Genomic DNA, 12,708 nt, shown 5'->3' with positions numbered 1-12,708 from the left:
AAAATTAGACAATAAGATAACAAATAACCCAATTAACAAATGGGCCAAAGACCTGAACAGACACTTCTCAGAGGAGGACATACAATCAATCAACAAGTACATGAAAAAATGCTCACCATCTCTAGCAGTCAGAGAAATGCAAATCAAAACCACCCTAAGATACCATCTCACTCCAGTAAGATTGGCAGCCATTATGAAGTCAAACAACAACAAGTGCTGGCAAGGATGTGGGGAAAAGGGTACTCTTGTACATTGCTGGTGGGACTGCCAATTGGTGTGGCCAATTTGGAAAGCAGTATGGAGATTCCTGGAAAAGCTGGGAATGGAACCACCATTTGACCCAGCTATTGCTCTTCTCGGACTATTCCCTGAAGACCTTAAAAGAGCGTATTACAGGGATACTGCCACATCGATGTTCATAGCAGCACAATTCACAATAGCTAGACTATGGAACCAACCCAGATGCCCTTCAATAGATGAATGGATAAAAAAAAATGTGGCATTTATACACCATGGAGTATTACACAGCACTAAAAAATGACAAAATCATGGAATTTGCAGGGAAATGGATGGCACTAGAGCAGATTTGGCTTATTGAAGCTAGCCAATCCCTAAAAAACAAATACCAAATGTCTTCTTTGATATAATGAGAGCAACTAAGAACAGAGCAGGGAGGAAGAGCAGGAAGAAAAGATTAACATTAAACAGAGACATGAGGTGGGAGGGAAAGGGAGAGAAAAGGGAAATTGCATGGAAATGGAGGGAGATTGCTGAGGGCCATTACCAAGTAGGTATTGACGCATCGTAATCCTTGCCAGTGTACCCCATGTTAAATGGACTTGCCTTGGAAATTTGCTGCGACCTTGCTTGTGTGTTTGAGAAAGATGACCCTGCTCAAGGTGATCGAGGGTGGATCCAGGTTTGAGGAAGTATCCTGCAGGTTTGAGGAAGTATCCCGGTCCTTGGGCTTAGGGTGTTCCCGGTTTAAGGCGTTTCCCGGTTTAAGAATATGGGTTTTAGGGAAGTTGAGGTTGAAGATTATTGCTGCTGGGATTAGGGTGTTCCTGTTGCTTGTTCCCGTTGAGTTCTCGTGAGATTCAAATGGGATTTTGGAAAAAGCCTCGTGGAGTAGGTGAAGTGTGCGGCAGAACGAGACTGCCCCTGAACGTGTGTGGAGGCTGGTGTGAGATCCAGAATAAAGAATTGCTGTTTGAACCTACAGAGCTGTGTGGTGGCTCGTGATTCTGTGCCAAGCCGAGTCATTGGCACTTGGCTTCGGCATTTGGTGGCCCGTACGGGGAACATCTGAAATTTGGAGGTGAGTAAATTGCTCGCCCCTGAGGGAAGGCGAGAGAATGGGTGACCATTTCCAAAAACAATGTGTTCTTGTTTTGATTTATTTCGTTTTTGTTTCAAGTTGCCTGTCCCTAGAAATTTCTCAGGCAAACTGGGAAAAATGGTTCGCTCAAGGTTTGAAGTTTGTTAGCCCCGAGAAAGAGAAAATTGATACAGCGAATTTTTATTCAGTTTTTGTTTCATTCAGTTGCGGTTTTTTCTTATGTTATCTTATTGGGTTGCGTTATCTTTATAGAAGATTAGAAATTAGTAAAAAAGAAACCGAAAAGTTGTTAAGTAAATTGTTAGAGGTTCAGACCATGGAGAAAGACATTTTAGATCAAGGAAAAGAGAAGGTCTCTCGAGCTAGTCAGAGAGAGGAAGAAAATTTAAAGGAAAAGGGGTTATTAGGAAAAAGGCCACAACAAAAGGCTGTTACTAACTCCGTTTTATTACCAGAGGGTGTAATTCAACCATCAGCCCCGCCGATGGAGACAGCTGAATGGCCCTCAAACCCCATCGTAGTTGATAGATGGGATCCTGAGACAGGACCTCAAAGATTAGCATGCCCTGTATTTGAACAGGTAGGAGGGCAGCGAATTCACCGTGCTTTAGAATTTAAAACAGTGAAGCAGTTAAAGGAGGCTGTAACAACCTATGGTCCTCAAGCCCCTTTCACAGTAAGCATGGTGGAGTCCATTACTAACTTGGACATGACGCCAGCAGATTGGGCTAGCATGTGTAAATCTGTGCTAAATGGAGGACAATATTTGTTATGGAAGGTTGCCAATGAGGAATTTTGCAGGGAGACAGCTAGACGAAATGCAGCAGCCGGTTACCCTCAAAGAAATCTAGAGATGCTGCTAGGAAAAGGAGATTATGAGGGTCAGCGGCAACAAATGGAATATGATCCTGCTGTATATGCACAGATTGCTGCAGACGCAGTTAGGGCATGGAAGACTTTACAAGGACATGGAGATTTACAAGGTCAGCTATCTAAGGTATTACAGAGACCTAATGAACCTTACGCTGACTTTGTAGATAGGCTTATTCAAACGGCCGCCAAAATTTTTGGTGACACAGAACAAGCAATGCCATTAATAAAACAATTGGCTTATGACCAAGCAAATCGTTGCTGCAGAGAGGTTATTAGACCATGGAGGCATGAAGATTTAAACACATATATTAAATTATGTAGAGATGTTAATGAACAAGGGCAAGTCATGGCAGCTGCAATAAAACAGGCTTTAGATGCCAGGCCAGAAACATGCTATAATTGTGAACAAACAGGACATTTTAAAAGGAGTTGCCCCATAAGAGGAGGTTTTAACAAAACTAGAAATCAAAGGAATAGAATACCGGGTATTTGCCCACGATGCCGTAGAGGGAGACATTGGGCTAATGAATGCCGTTCTCAAACCACCATAGAAGGTACTCCCTTATCAAAAAACGGAGAAGGATCAGGTATTTACCCAAGATATCGTGGAGAAAGGCATCAGGCTTCATTGCCAAAAAACGGACAGGGGGGCCCAATGCTCCGGGGCCCACAACCACAAATATACGGGGCAGTGGAGGAACCCAGCAACCCCATAAGGGTGGTGCCCAGGACACATTGTCCATTAAATCCCTCATCAGACAAACCCGAGGGAGCGCAGGGTTGGACATCTGCGCCTCTGCCAGAGCAGTATTAACTCCAGAGATGGGAGTTCAAATCATTCCTACAGGAATAAAAGGACCTCTTCCCCAAGGAACAGTAGGCTTATTATTGGGACGTAGTTCATCTACATTAAAAGGACTTATGATAAGTCCTGGGGTAATTGATCCCGATTATGTAGGTGAAATAAAAATTATAGCTAGTTCTCCAGGAGGTATATCAGTAATTTCACCTGGAGATAGAATAGCACAGTTGTTAATAATACCCAGCCTACATAATAAGTTCTCTAGTCTTAATGTAGAAAGAGGTTCCAGGGGATTAGGCTCCACAGGTGTAGATTGGGCTATGTTGTCTTTAAATTTAGATTCTCGCCCAATGCTAAAACTAAATATTCAGGGTCGTGAGTTTAATGGCCTGCTGGACACAGGTGCTGACCTTAGCATCATATCTCTTCAAGAATGGCCAAAACATTGGCCATTACAACAAGCCACTCAAACGCTTCGAGGCCTAGGAGTGGCGACTAATCCCCATAGAAGTGCTATGGTATTAGATTGGAAGGATCCTGAAGGATGTGAAGGAACTATACAGCCATATGTTTTGGATCACCTTCCTATTAATTTATGGGGACGAGATGTCCTAGATCAACTAGGTTTGATGTTAACAAATAACATCAATCCTAATGTGCCCACTACTAGGGCTAGACAAGGTATCAGGAAAGAAAAAAGATTAGGAAAACAAGAGCAAGGTATAGCAGCACCAATTCAAATAGATCAAGGAACAGACAGACATGGGTTGGATTTTCAGAAAGGGCCACTGAGACAATTAAAATTACTTGGAAATCAGAAAGACCAGTGTGGGTTCCTCAGTGGCCCCTGACTAAAGAAAAGATACAAGTAGCCCATGATCTGGTCAAACAACAATTAGCGGAAGGACATTTACAACCTTCTGTATCTCCCCATAATACTCCCATTTTTGTCATCAAAAAGAAATCGGGTAAATGGAGATTATTACAAGATTTAAGAGCAATTAATAATGAGATGGTTATTATGGGACCTGCTCAATCAGGGATTCCTCAATTGTCTGCTTTACCAAAAACGTGGCATGTTTTAGCTATAGACATTAAAGATTGCTTTTTTTCGATTCCAATTCATCCCGAGGATAGTCCACGTTTTGCATTTACTATCCCTGCATTAAATCATGAAGGTCCTGATGAGAGATATGAATGGAAAGTACTCCCTCAAGGAATGGCTAACAGTCCGACTATGTGTCAAATATATGTTAATAAAGCAATCCAGCCACTTAGAAATCAAAATCCTGAACTACAAATATTTCACTATGTGGATGATGTATTATTAGCACATAAAGATAAAAACACATTGCTGGAATGTTATGCCACACTTACAAACTTGTTAAAAAATTATAATCTAGAGATAGGAATAGATAAGGTACAATTAAATTTTCCAATTAATTATTTAGGAGTTCTATTATCCTCAACCATGGTCCGTCCACCTAAAATTCAAATACGAGTAGATCAACTCAAATCACTTAATGACTTTCAAAAGTTGTTGGGAGATATAAATTGGATAAGGCCTTATCTAGGCATACCAACAGGAGAGTTGGGACCTTTATTTGATATTCTAAAAGGTCCATCAGATCCAAATTCACCCCGAATGCTAACTCCTAAAGCTAGAAAGGCATTAAAAATTATTGAAACATATATGGAAAATATGCATTTAGATAGAATTGATATAAGTTTGCCTTTATTATTTATCGTACTACCAACAAAAAATATTCCTACAGGAGTATTTTGGCAGGAAGGTCCATTATTGTGGATACATTTATCTTACTCTCCTAACACTATTCTTACTAGGTATCCTGAGGCTGTAGGACAATTAATACTCAAAGGAATAAAAGCAGCAAAGGGAGTGTTTGGAATTTCTCCCAATAAAATTATTACTCCATATACTATGGAGCAAATTGATGAGTTAGCTAATGAGTTAAATACATGGGCAATAATCATGTGTAAATCAAATGTTTCATTTGATAATCATTTACCATCTAATCCTTTGTTGTCTTTTTGGTCTAAGCATCCTGTAGTTTTTCCTAAAATGACAAGAAAAACACCTATCGTGAATGCTCCAAATATATTCACTGATGGGTCTAATAATGGTACAGCTGCAGTAGTTACCCCTGATCAAACTTTTACATTTTTAGTTCCCAAACAATCAGCTCAAAAGGTAGAGCTTAATGCAGTTTTACAAGCTTTCCTGATGTTCAAAGATTCTGTATTTAATTTATTTTCTGATAGTCAGTATATAGTTAACGCTATTATATCCCTTGAAGATGCTGGTAGGATTTCCCCTTCCTCTACTGTTTTCTCTTTGTTTTCCACTATACAAAGTCTAATCTGGGATAGAAAAGATCCATTCTTTATAGGACATATCAGGGCACATACAGGATTGCCTGGAGCCCTTAGTTTGGGCAATGATTTAGCAGATAAAACTACACATGATATACATATTTTTTCTACTGTAGAAGAAGCTACAAATTTTCATAAAAGGTTTCATGTTAATGCTAATACTTTACAAAAGCGTTTTAAAATAACTAAGGAACAAGCCAGGCATATAATAAAACAATGTCAAAATTGTGTGACCTTTTTACCACAAGTTAATCTTGGAGTCAATCCTAGAGGACTGATACCTAACCATATTTGGCAGATGGACGTCACACACTTGCCAGAATTTGGAAAATTAAAATATTTACATGTTACAGTTGATACTTCTTCCGGATTTTTGATGGGCTCCCTTCATGCCGGAGAAAAAACTAAAGATGTTATAGCTCATTGCTTACAAAATTTTGCCACTGTGGGTGTTCCTAAACAGTTAAAAACTGATAATGGTCCTGGTTACACTTCTAACTCTTTTAAACAATTTTGCTCATCCTTTGGTATTACTCATATAACAGGAATCCCATACAACCCACAGGGACAAGGCATAGTTGAAAGAGCTCATCAAACTATTAAAACGTACTTATTAAAGCAAAAAGAGGGAATTGGAAAGGGGTATATATCCCCCAAAGATAAACTTAAAATAACCCTTTTTACTCTAAACTTTCTAAATTTGGATTCATCAGGACTTAGTGCTGCGGAAAGACATATGTATCCGAAAAATGTACATAAGCCTAAGGTACTTTGGAAAGATATTCTAACAGGACAATGGAAAGGTCCCGACCCAGTTATTGTCTGGAGTCGGGGTTCCGTTTGTGTGTTCCCACAGGGAGAACAGCAGCCGATTTGGATTCCAGAGAGGTTAACCAAAACAATTTCTACAGAAAAAGAAGATGATTTGACTGAAATCCATAACAGCTGATATCCAGAGCTCCAGCTTGGCTATTCTTACATCTGCGACAGTGATTAACCACGGTGCTTTTTTTCAATATCTATTTTATTATTGCATTTTTCCCACATCATAAAGTTCTATTTTATTTTTTGAGCTCATACAAACCTAGGTTAATGTTTTTCTGATCAGTTTTGGTTTTTGACTGTGTTTTATTTTTTGACTGTGGAGTTTTTAAACATTGCAATGGAGATTTCACTTAGGTATAGCTACAAGGCCTTTACTTATTATTGTCTTATGTGTTGTATGTTATGTGTGTACTGTTTTGTGTTGCATGTCAGTATGTGTGTATGTCCATATTTTTATTTGAGGAGCGCTCATGAAAAAATGGATCCGAATTTTTTTTTTTTTTATTCACGTGATTTAAGTGGTTTAATCTAAATTAGGTAAACAGCTGTTAATGATTGTTTTCAAAGGTGGTTAACAGATCTGTTTGCTTGCTATTGTTTTTAAAAGTGATTAACAGATCTGTTTGTTTACTTTCACTTTTCCTTTTCATTATATTTAATAATTCTGTTCAGGATAATGTCTCTTTAACATCATTGCCAGAATTCCCATCTCCATCCCAGTGCCTGTGAAGACTAAGAAAACCAAACTACAGCTTCTATGATCACAGTAAACTGTATAAACTGATGCATCAATGAATATAACTCAACAAGTAATGCTCAATCAAGGACTTGATTTACTTTGGGAGGAAATGGACATATTGATAGACTCTTCCACTTTGAACTGCCTGCAGAACTTGCCTGGACTATATATCAGTTGCATGCATTGTGAACTATCGTCTGGTGCAGCGAATTGTGGTACTGCTGGCATATTTTTGCTGATGGTGTCACCAGTGATGCAATTTCCTTGCCAGCGCACCCCATGTTAATTGTGGTAACACTGGCATCTTTGCTGATGGTGTCACCAGTGACGCAATTTTTCCAAAGGAGCCGTCAATTGGCTTGGTGTCTTGGCATTTCTGTGTCTTCCTCCCTTCTACTAGTGATGGTCTAAAATTTGGGGGCCAACAGAGGTGAGGCAAGAACCTCACCCCCCCACTGGTGCTTAGGCCTATCCACAAGCATGGCTGAATGCTGGACCGGTAGTCAGTGACGGGTTGATCTGGTTGCAGTGGATTCAACCTAAGACAGGAAGTTGACGCCCAAAGGTCAGCTCTCCCATGACGGGTAAGAACCACATGTTGAATTGGACAACCTACCAGGCACGGTCCTAAGCCACATTGCTTGTTGTTTAATTAATCAGAAGGGGGGAGATGCTGAGGGCCATTACCAAGTAGGTATTGACGCATCGTAATCCTTGCCAGTGTACCCCATGTTAAATGGACTTGCCTTGGAAATTTGCTGCGACCTTGCTTGTGTGTTTGAGAAAGATGACCCTGCTCAAGGTGATCGAGGGTGGATCCAGGTTTGAGGAAGTATCCTGCAGGTTTGAGGAAGTATCCCGGTCCTTGGGCTTAGGGTGTTCCCGGTTTAAGGCGTTTCCCGGTTTAAGAATATGGGTTTTAGGGAAGTTGAGGTTGAAGATTATTGCTGCTGGGATTAGGGTGTTCCTGTTGCTTGTTCCCGTTGAGTTCTCGTGAGATTCAAATGGGATTTTGGAAAAAGCCTCGTGGAGTAGGTGAAGTGTGCGGCAGAACGAGACTGCCCCTGAACGTGTGTGGAGGCTGGTGTGAGATCCAGAATAAAGAATTGCTGTTTGAACCTACAGAGCTGTGTGGTGGCTCGTGATTCTGTGCCAAGCCGAGTCATTGGCACTTGGCTTCGGCAGGAGATCCTCATTGTTATACAAAATTACATATAAGAGGTGTGTGGGGAATGGGAAAATAAACAAGGAGAGAAATGAATTACAGTAGATGGGGTAGAGAGAGAAGATGGGAGGGGAGGGGAGGGGGGATAGTAGAGGATAGGAAAGGTAGCAGAATACAATGGTTACTAATAGGGCATTATGTAAAAATGTGGATGTGTAACTGATGTGATTCTGCAATCTGTATTTGGGGTAAAAATGGGAGTTCATAACCCACTTGAATCTAATGTATGAAATATGATGTCAAGAGCTTTGTAATGTTTTGAACAACCAATAAAAAAAGGGAAAAATGCTCATATCAAAAAAAAAAAAAAAAAGAACTGCCTTATTTATCTTAAGAGTATATTGGTGGGGCTGGGGATGTGGCTCAAGCAGTAGCGCTCTCATCTGGCATGTGTGCGGCCCAGGTTCGATCCTCAGCACCACATACGAACAAAGATGTTGTGTCAGCTGAAAACTAAAAAATAAATATTAAAAATTCTCTCTCTCCTCCCTCTCTCTCTCTCTCTCTTAAAAAAAAAAAAAGATCTTAAAAAAAAGAGTATATTGGTGTGGCTTGTCCTGGTACTTGTCCACCCCACAACCAACATTAACTTTAAGACCCTTTCACAGACCTGTATTGAGCTCTGTGAGGAAAAGTAACTCTGAGGAGATGGAAAAATAATTAAAAATAAAATGAAAGTGAGCAAGAGATTTAAACAGACACCTCACCAAAGTGGATCTGTAAATGGCCAAAATGTACATGAAAAAGTGCCAGACATTAATAGTCATTAGGTAAATGCAAATTAAAAAACATAACGTAGGGCAGGGGTTGTGGCTCTGAGGTAAAACGAATAAAAATATTGTGTCCAACTACAACTAAAAAAATATATATATATTTTAAAGTATTAAAAAAACACAATGTAGAGCTGGGGGTGTGGCTTAGTGGTTGAGCATGCGTGAGACACTGGGTTTGATCCACAGCACCACACAAAAAAATAAATAAAATAAAGATATTGTGTCCATCTATAACTAAAATAAATAAATAAAAAACACAATGTAAAATCACATATCCATTATAATGGCTAAAATTACAAAGGTGACAATGTTGATGAGGATGTGGTTCTGAAACTCACATTGTTGGTACAAATGCAAAATGATACAGCCACTTTAGAAAACAGTTTGGCAGTTTCTATAGTTAAATGTATGCTTACTCTATGACCCAGCAATTTCACTCCCAGTTATTTTCCTCAAGAGAAATAAAAATTATATTCACAAAAGCTGAATGCTGTGGCACATGCTTGTAATCCCAGCAGCTCAGGAGGCTGAGGCAGGAGGATCGCCAATTCAAAGCCAGCCTCAGCAAATATGGAGGTCCTAAGCAATTCAGTGAGACCCTATCTCTAAATAAAATATTAAACAGGGTTGGGGATGTGGCTCAGTGGTTAAGCCCCCCTGAGTTCAATCCCTAGTACCAAAAAAGAAAAAATAAGGGCTGGTGTATAGATCAGAGGTAACCCTCCCATTCCCTGGGTTTAATCCTTAGTACTGCCACCTCCACCAAAAAAAAAAAAAAAAAAAAAAAAAAAGTTTGTGCTTCTTGGAAATCAATCTTGTAACCCACTTCTGCCTCCTAGTGACCACTGATCTCTTTTTATTTTTATTTTTTATTTTTGCCATGCTGCAGATCCAGCCTAGGGCTTTGCACATACTAGATGAGCACTTATCGATACTGAGCTACACCCACTGCACTCATCTGCTCATCTTTTTTCTGCTTTGCCTTTTCTGGAATGTCATATAAATAGTATCATATAGCCTCCCAAATCTTGCAGGTATATGTGACCAAGTCTGGTGGAAGCACAAGGGAATTTTTTAGGGAAATGGGGATGTTCTGTGATCATCATGATTGTGGGTAGTTATGTGACTATAAACATTTTCCAAAACTCATCAAGTTGTAGTTTTAATTACTGAATTATTGAATTTTATTTTTAAATTATATCTCAAAATGATTTTGTAAAAAGGTTGCTTGCATTAAAACTGCAGTTTCAAGACAAATGTCTTAGACATTTTTCTAAATCTATTGCTACCCAAAGTCCTTTGTACATAGAAAGTTTGAAACCAGGCAGTGTAATTCCCATGACTGGGGAGGCTAGGGCAGGAGGATTGTGAGTTCAAGACAGGCCTCAGCAATTTAGTGAGGCCCTAAGCAACTTAGTGAGACCCTGACTCAAAAAATAAAAGGGCTAGGGATATGGCTCAGTGGTTAAGCGCTCTGTGTTCAATCTCTGCTACCAAAAAAAAAAAAAAAAAAAAAGTTTGGATCTTTCACTGTCTTTGTTAAGGTTCATCTTGCTTTGATTTACCACAGCTCATTTTTCTCTTAAAAAAGAATTTTTTATTATTTTTTAAAACTTAATACTTGCCCATATTTCTCTAGTTTGGCATTATGATGTTAGAAATATTAATACAAAGAAGAGTTGTAACTGGGTGTATGTTCAAGGGAAATACCTCCTTCAGCAGATACAGGTCCCCCAGAGACAATGGAGTCACTCAACACAAAGGTCAATAAACCCCTTCCCCAGTTCTCTACCATCAGTTCTCCCTCCTCTATAGCAGTAGTGGAAGTCACAGGAAATAACAGGAAGACTTTATCTTCCTTATGATGTCATGGAGTTTGGTTTGAAAAACTCACAAAATCTAAAATGCTTTAAAAATAAGTGGCAGGGCCAGGCAGGCGCAGTGGGGCATACCTGAAATCCCAGCAGCTCTGGAGGCTGAGGCAGGAGGATCACTGATTTCAAGCTAGCCTCAGCAACAGTGAAGCGCTAAGCAACTCAGTGAGACTCTGTCCTCTAAAATACAAAACAGGGTTGGGGATGTGGCTCAGTGGTTGAATGCCCCTGAGTTCAATCCTCGGTACCCTCCCCCCAGAAAATAAATAAAATAAAATAAATGGCAGATATAAATATTCAGGCTTTTGAAAAATCTAAATAAAGTTGAGGATACATAAACCAAACAATAGATGTAACTCAATTAGAGAAAAGTTTTGTAATTGAGTCATTCCTCTGCCCAAGATAATATCCATTTGCCAAATACAAGAGAACCTGCTCTAAAGCAGCTGGTATCAAATCCATGCTGTAAGAGGAGATTTAGTTTCTGTAAAACAGGCATCAGCCATGATAGCAAGTTAATGGTGTCAGTTTAATTTTATTAGCTATGATTTGTGTTGGGAGTCTCCCCAGCTCCAAAGACTAACTTCCCCATCCCCCAAGAAGAGCCGTAAAATGGTGAGCCCTGCTGGCTCACATGATACTTACCCACCAATCAGACTAGCCCTGCTGGCTCACCTAATCCTTACCCACTAATCAAAAGCACCCCATGCCAACTGTCAAACTGCCCCCGGCTCTATAAATATGCAGAGCTGTTCCTCAATAAATGGGCATTTTGTCCAATGGAAAGCCTTGATCGTTCTTTCATTGGTGCCAAAACCCGGGATCGAACCAGGGACCTACTCGGCTGCTAGAGAGATGTTTACCTACCCCTTCCTCTCCCCTCTTCCCAGCCCTGGGAGTATCTGGCCCAGGAGGGGTCCCGAAAAGCCTTGGCCAAGGTCTCCCAAAGCTCCAGCTCCGTCCAGGACGAGAGCTTCAACTGTCAGGATTCAGTGACAACCAATCTCTACAGCTCGAACCTGCCACTTAGGCACTCCTGATTTTTTGGCTCTAGCGGGGACTTCCCTTTTGCCAATAAATCAGTTTCCTCCTTCTCTGCGTCCTCTTCCCTCCTCCTTACATGGGTAACGTGTCCTCTCTGCTGGTCGACTCTCCCCTACAATGCCTCTTGGATCAAATATAGCACCCAGGCCTGGCCCACTTATCCCTTAGATAACCAAAGCGTGCGACCCGGGTTCAATCCTCAGCACCACATACCAACAAAGATGTTGTGTCCGCCGAGAACTAAAAAATAAATATTAAAAATTCTCTCTCTCTCTCTCTCTCTCTCTCTCTCTCTCTCTCTCTCTCTCCTCTCTCACTCTCTCTTTAAAAAAAAAAAAAAAAAAAAAAGGGATATCGGGCCTCTCCACAAAAGGCCCAAATAGCATGTATCTAGGTTCTCTATCTCTCAAGGGAAAAAGGCCATTACAGTAGACAGAAAACAGTTTATTGTGTCTATACCTACCCCAAAGAGTAAAGATGACTCTCCTTCTTGGGTTGGGCTGGGTACTTCAGGGCCTAGATTACTTTTGAATTTCTCCCTCCTCACCAGGGCGCTATATAATCTGGCCAAGGGCCCCAAGATGAACCCATACTCTCAGCAGTAGGGAAGCCCTTTAAAAAGGCCCTCCTCTGGGCACCCACCCTGCATCTCTCAGACCTCTCCCGAACCTTCACCCTCTATGTAAAAATAGGGACAAAGTCTGGGCATTCTGGGTCAGGAATATGGCCCCACATTTGCACTAGTGACCTACCTATCCAAACAGTTTGACTCCACCATCAGGGGTTGGCCCCCATGTCTCAGAGCCCTAGCAGTGGCCCA

This window comes from Urocitellus parryii, chromosome 2 (assembly GCF_045843805.1).
Source record: "Urocitellus parryii isolate mUroPar1 chromosome 2, mUroPar1.hap1, whole genome shotgun sequence".
Lineage (NCBI taxonomy): Eukaryota > Metazoa > Chordata > Mammalia > Rodentia > Sciuridae > Urocitellus > Urocitellus parryii.
The sequence above is the reverse complement of the archived record's forward strand: the minus strand, read 5'-3'. Positions refer to the sequence as shown.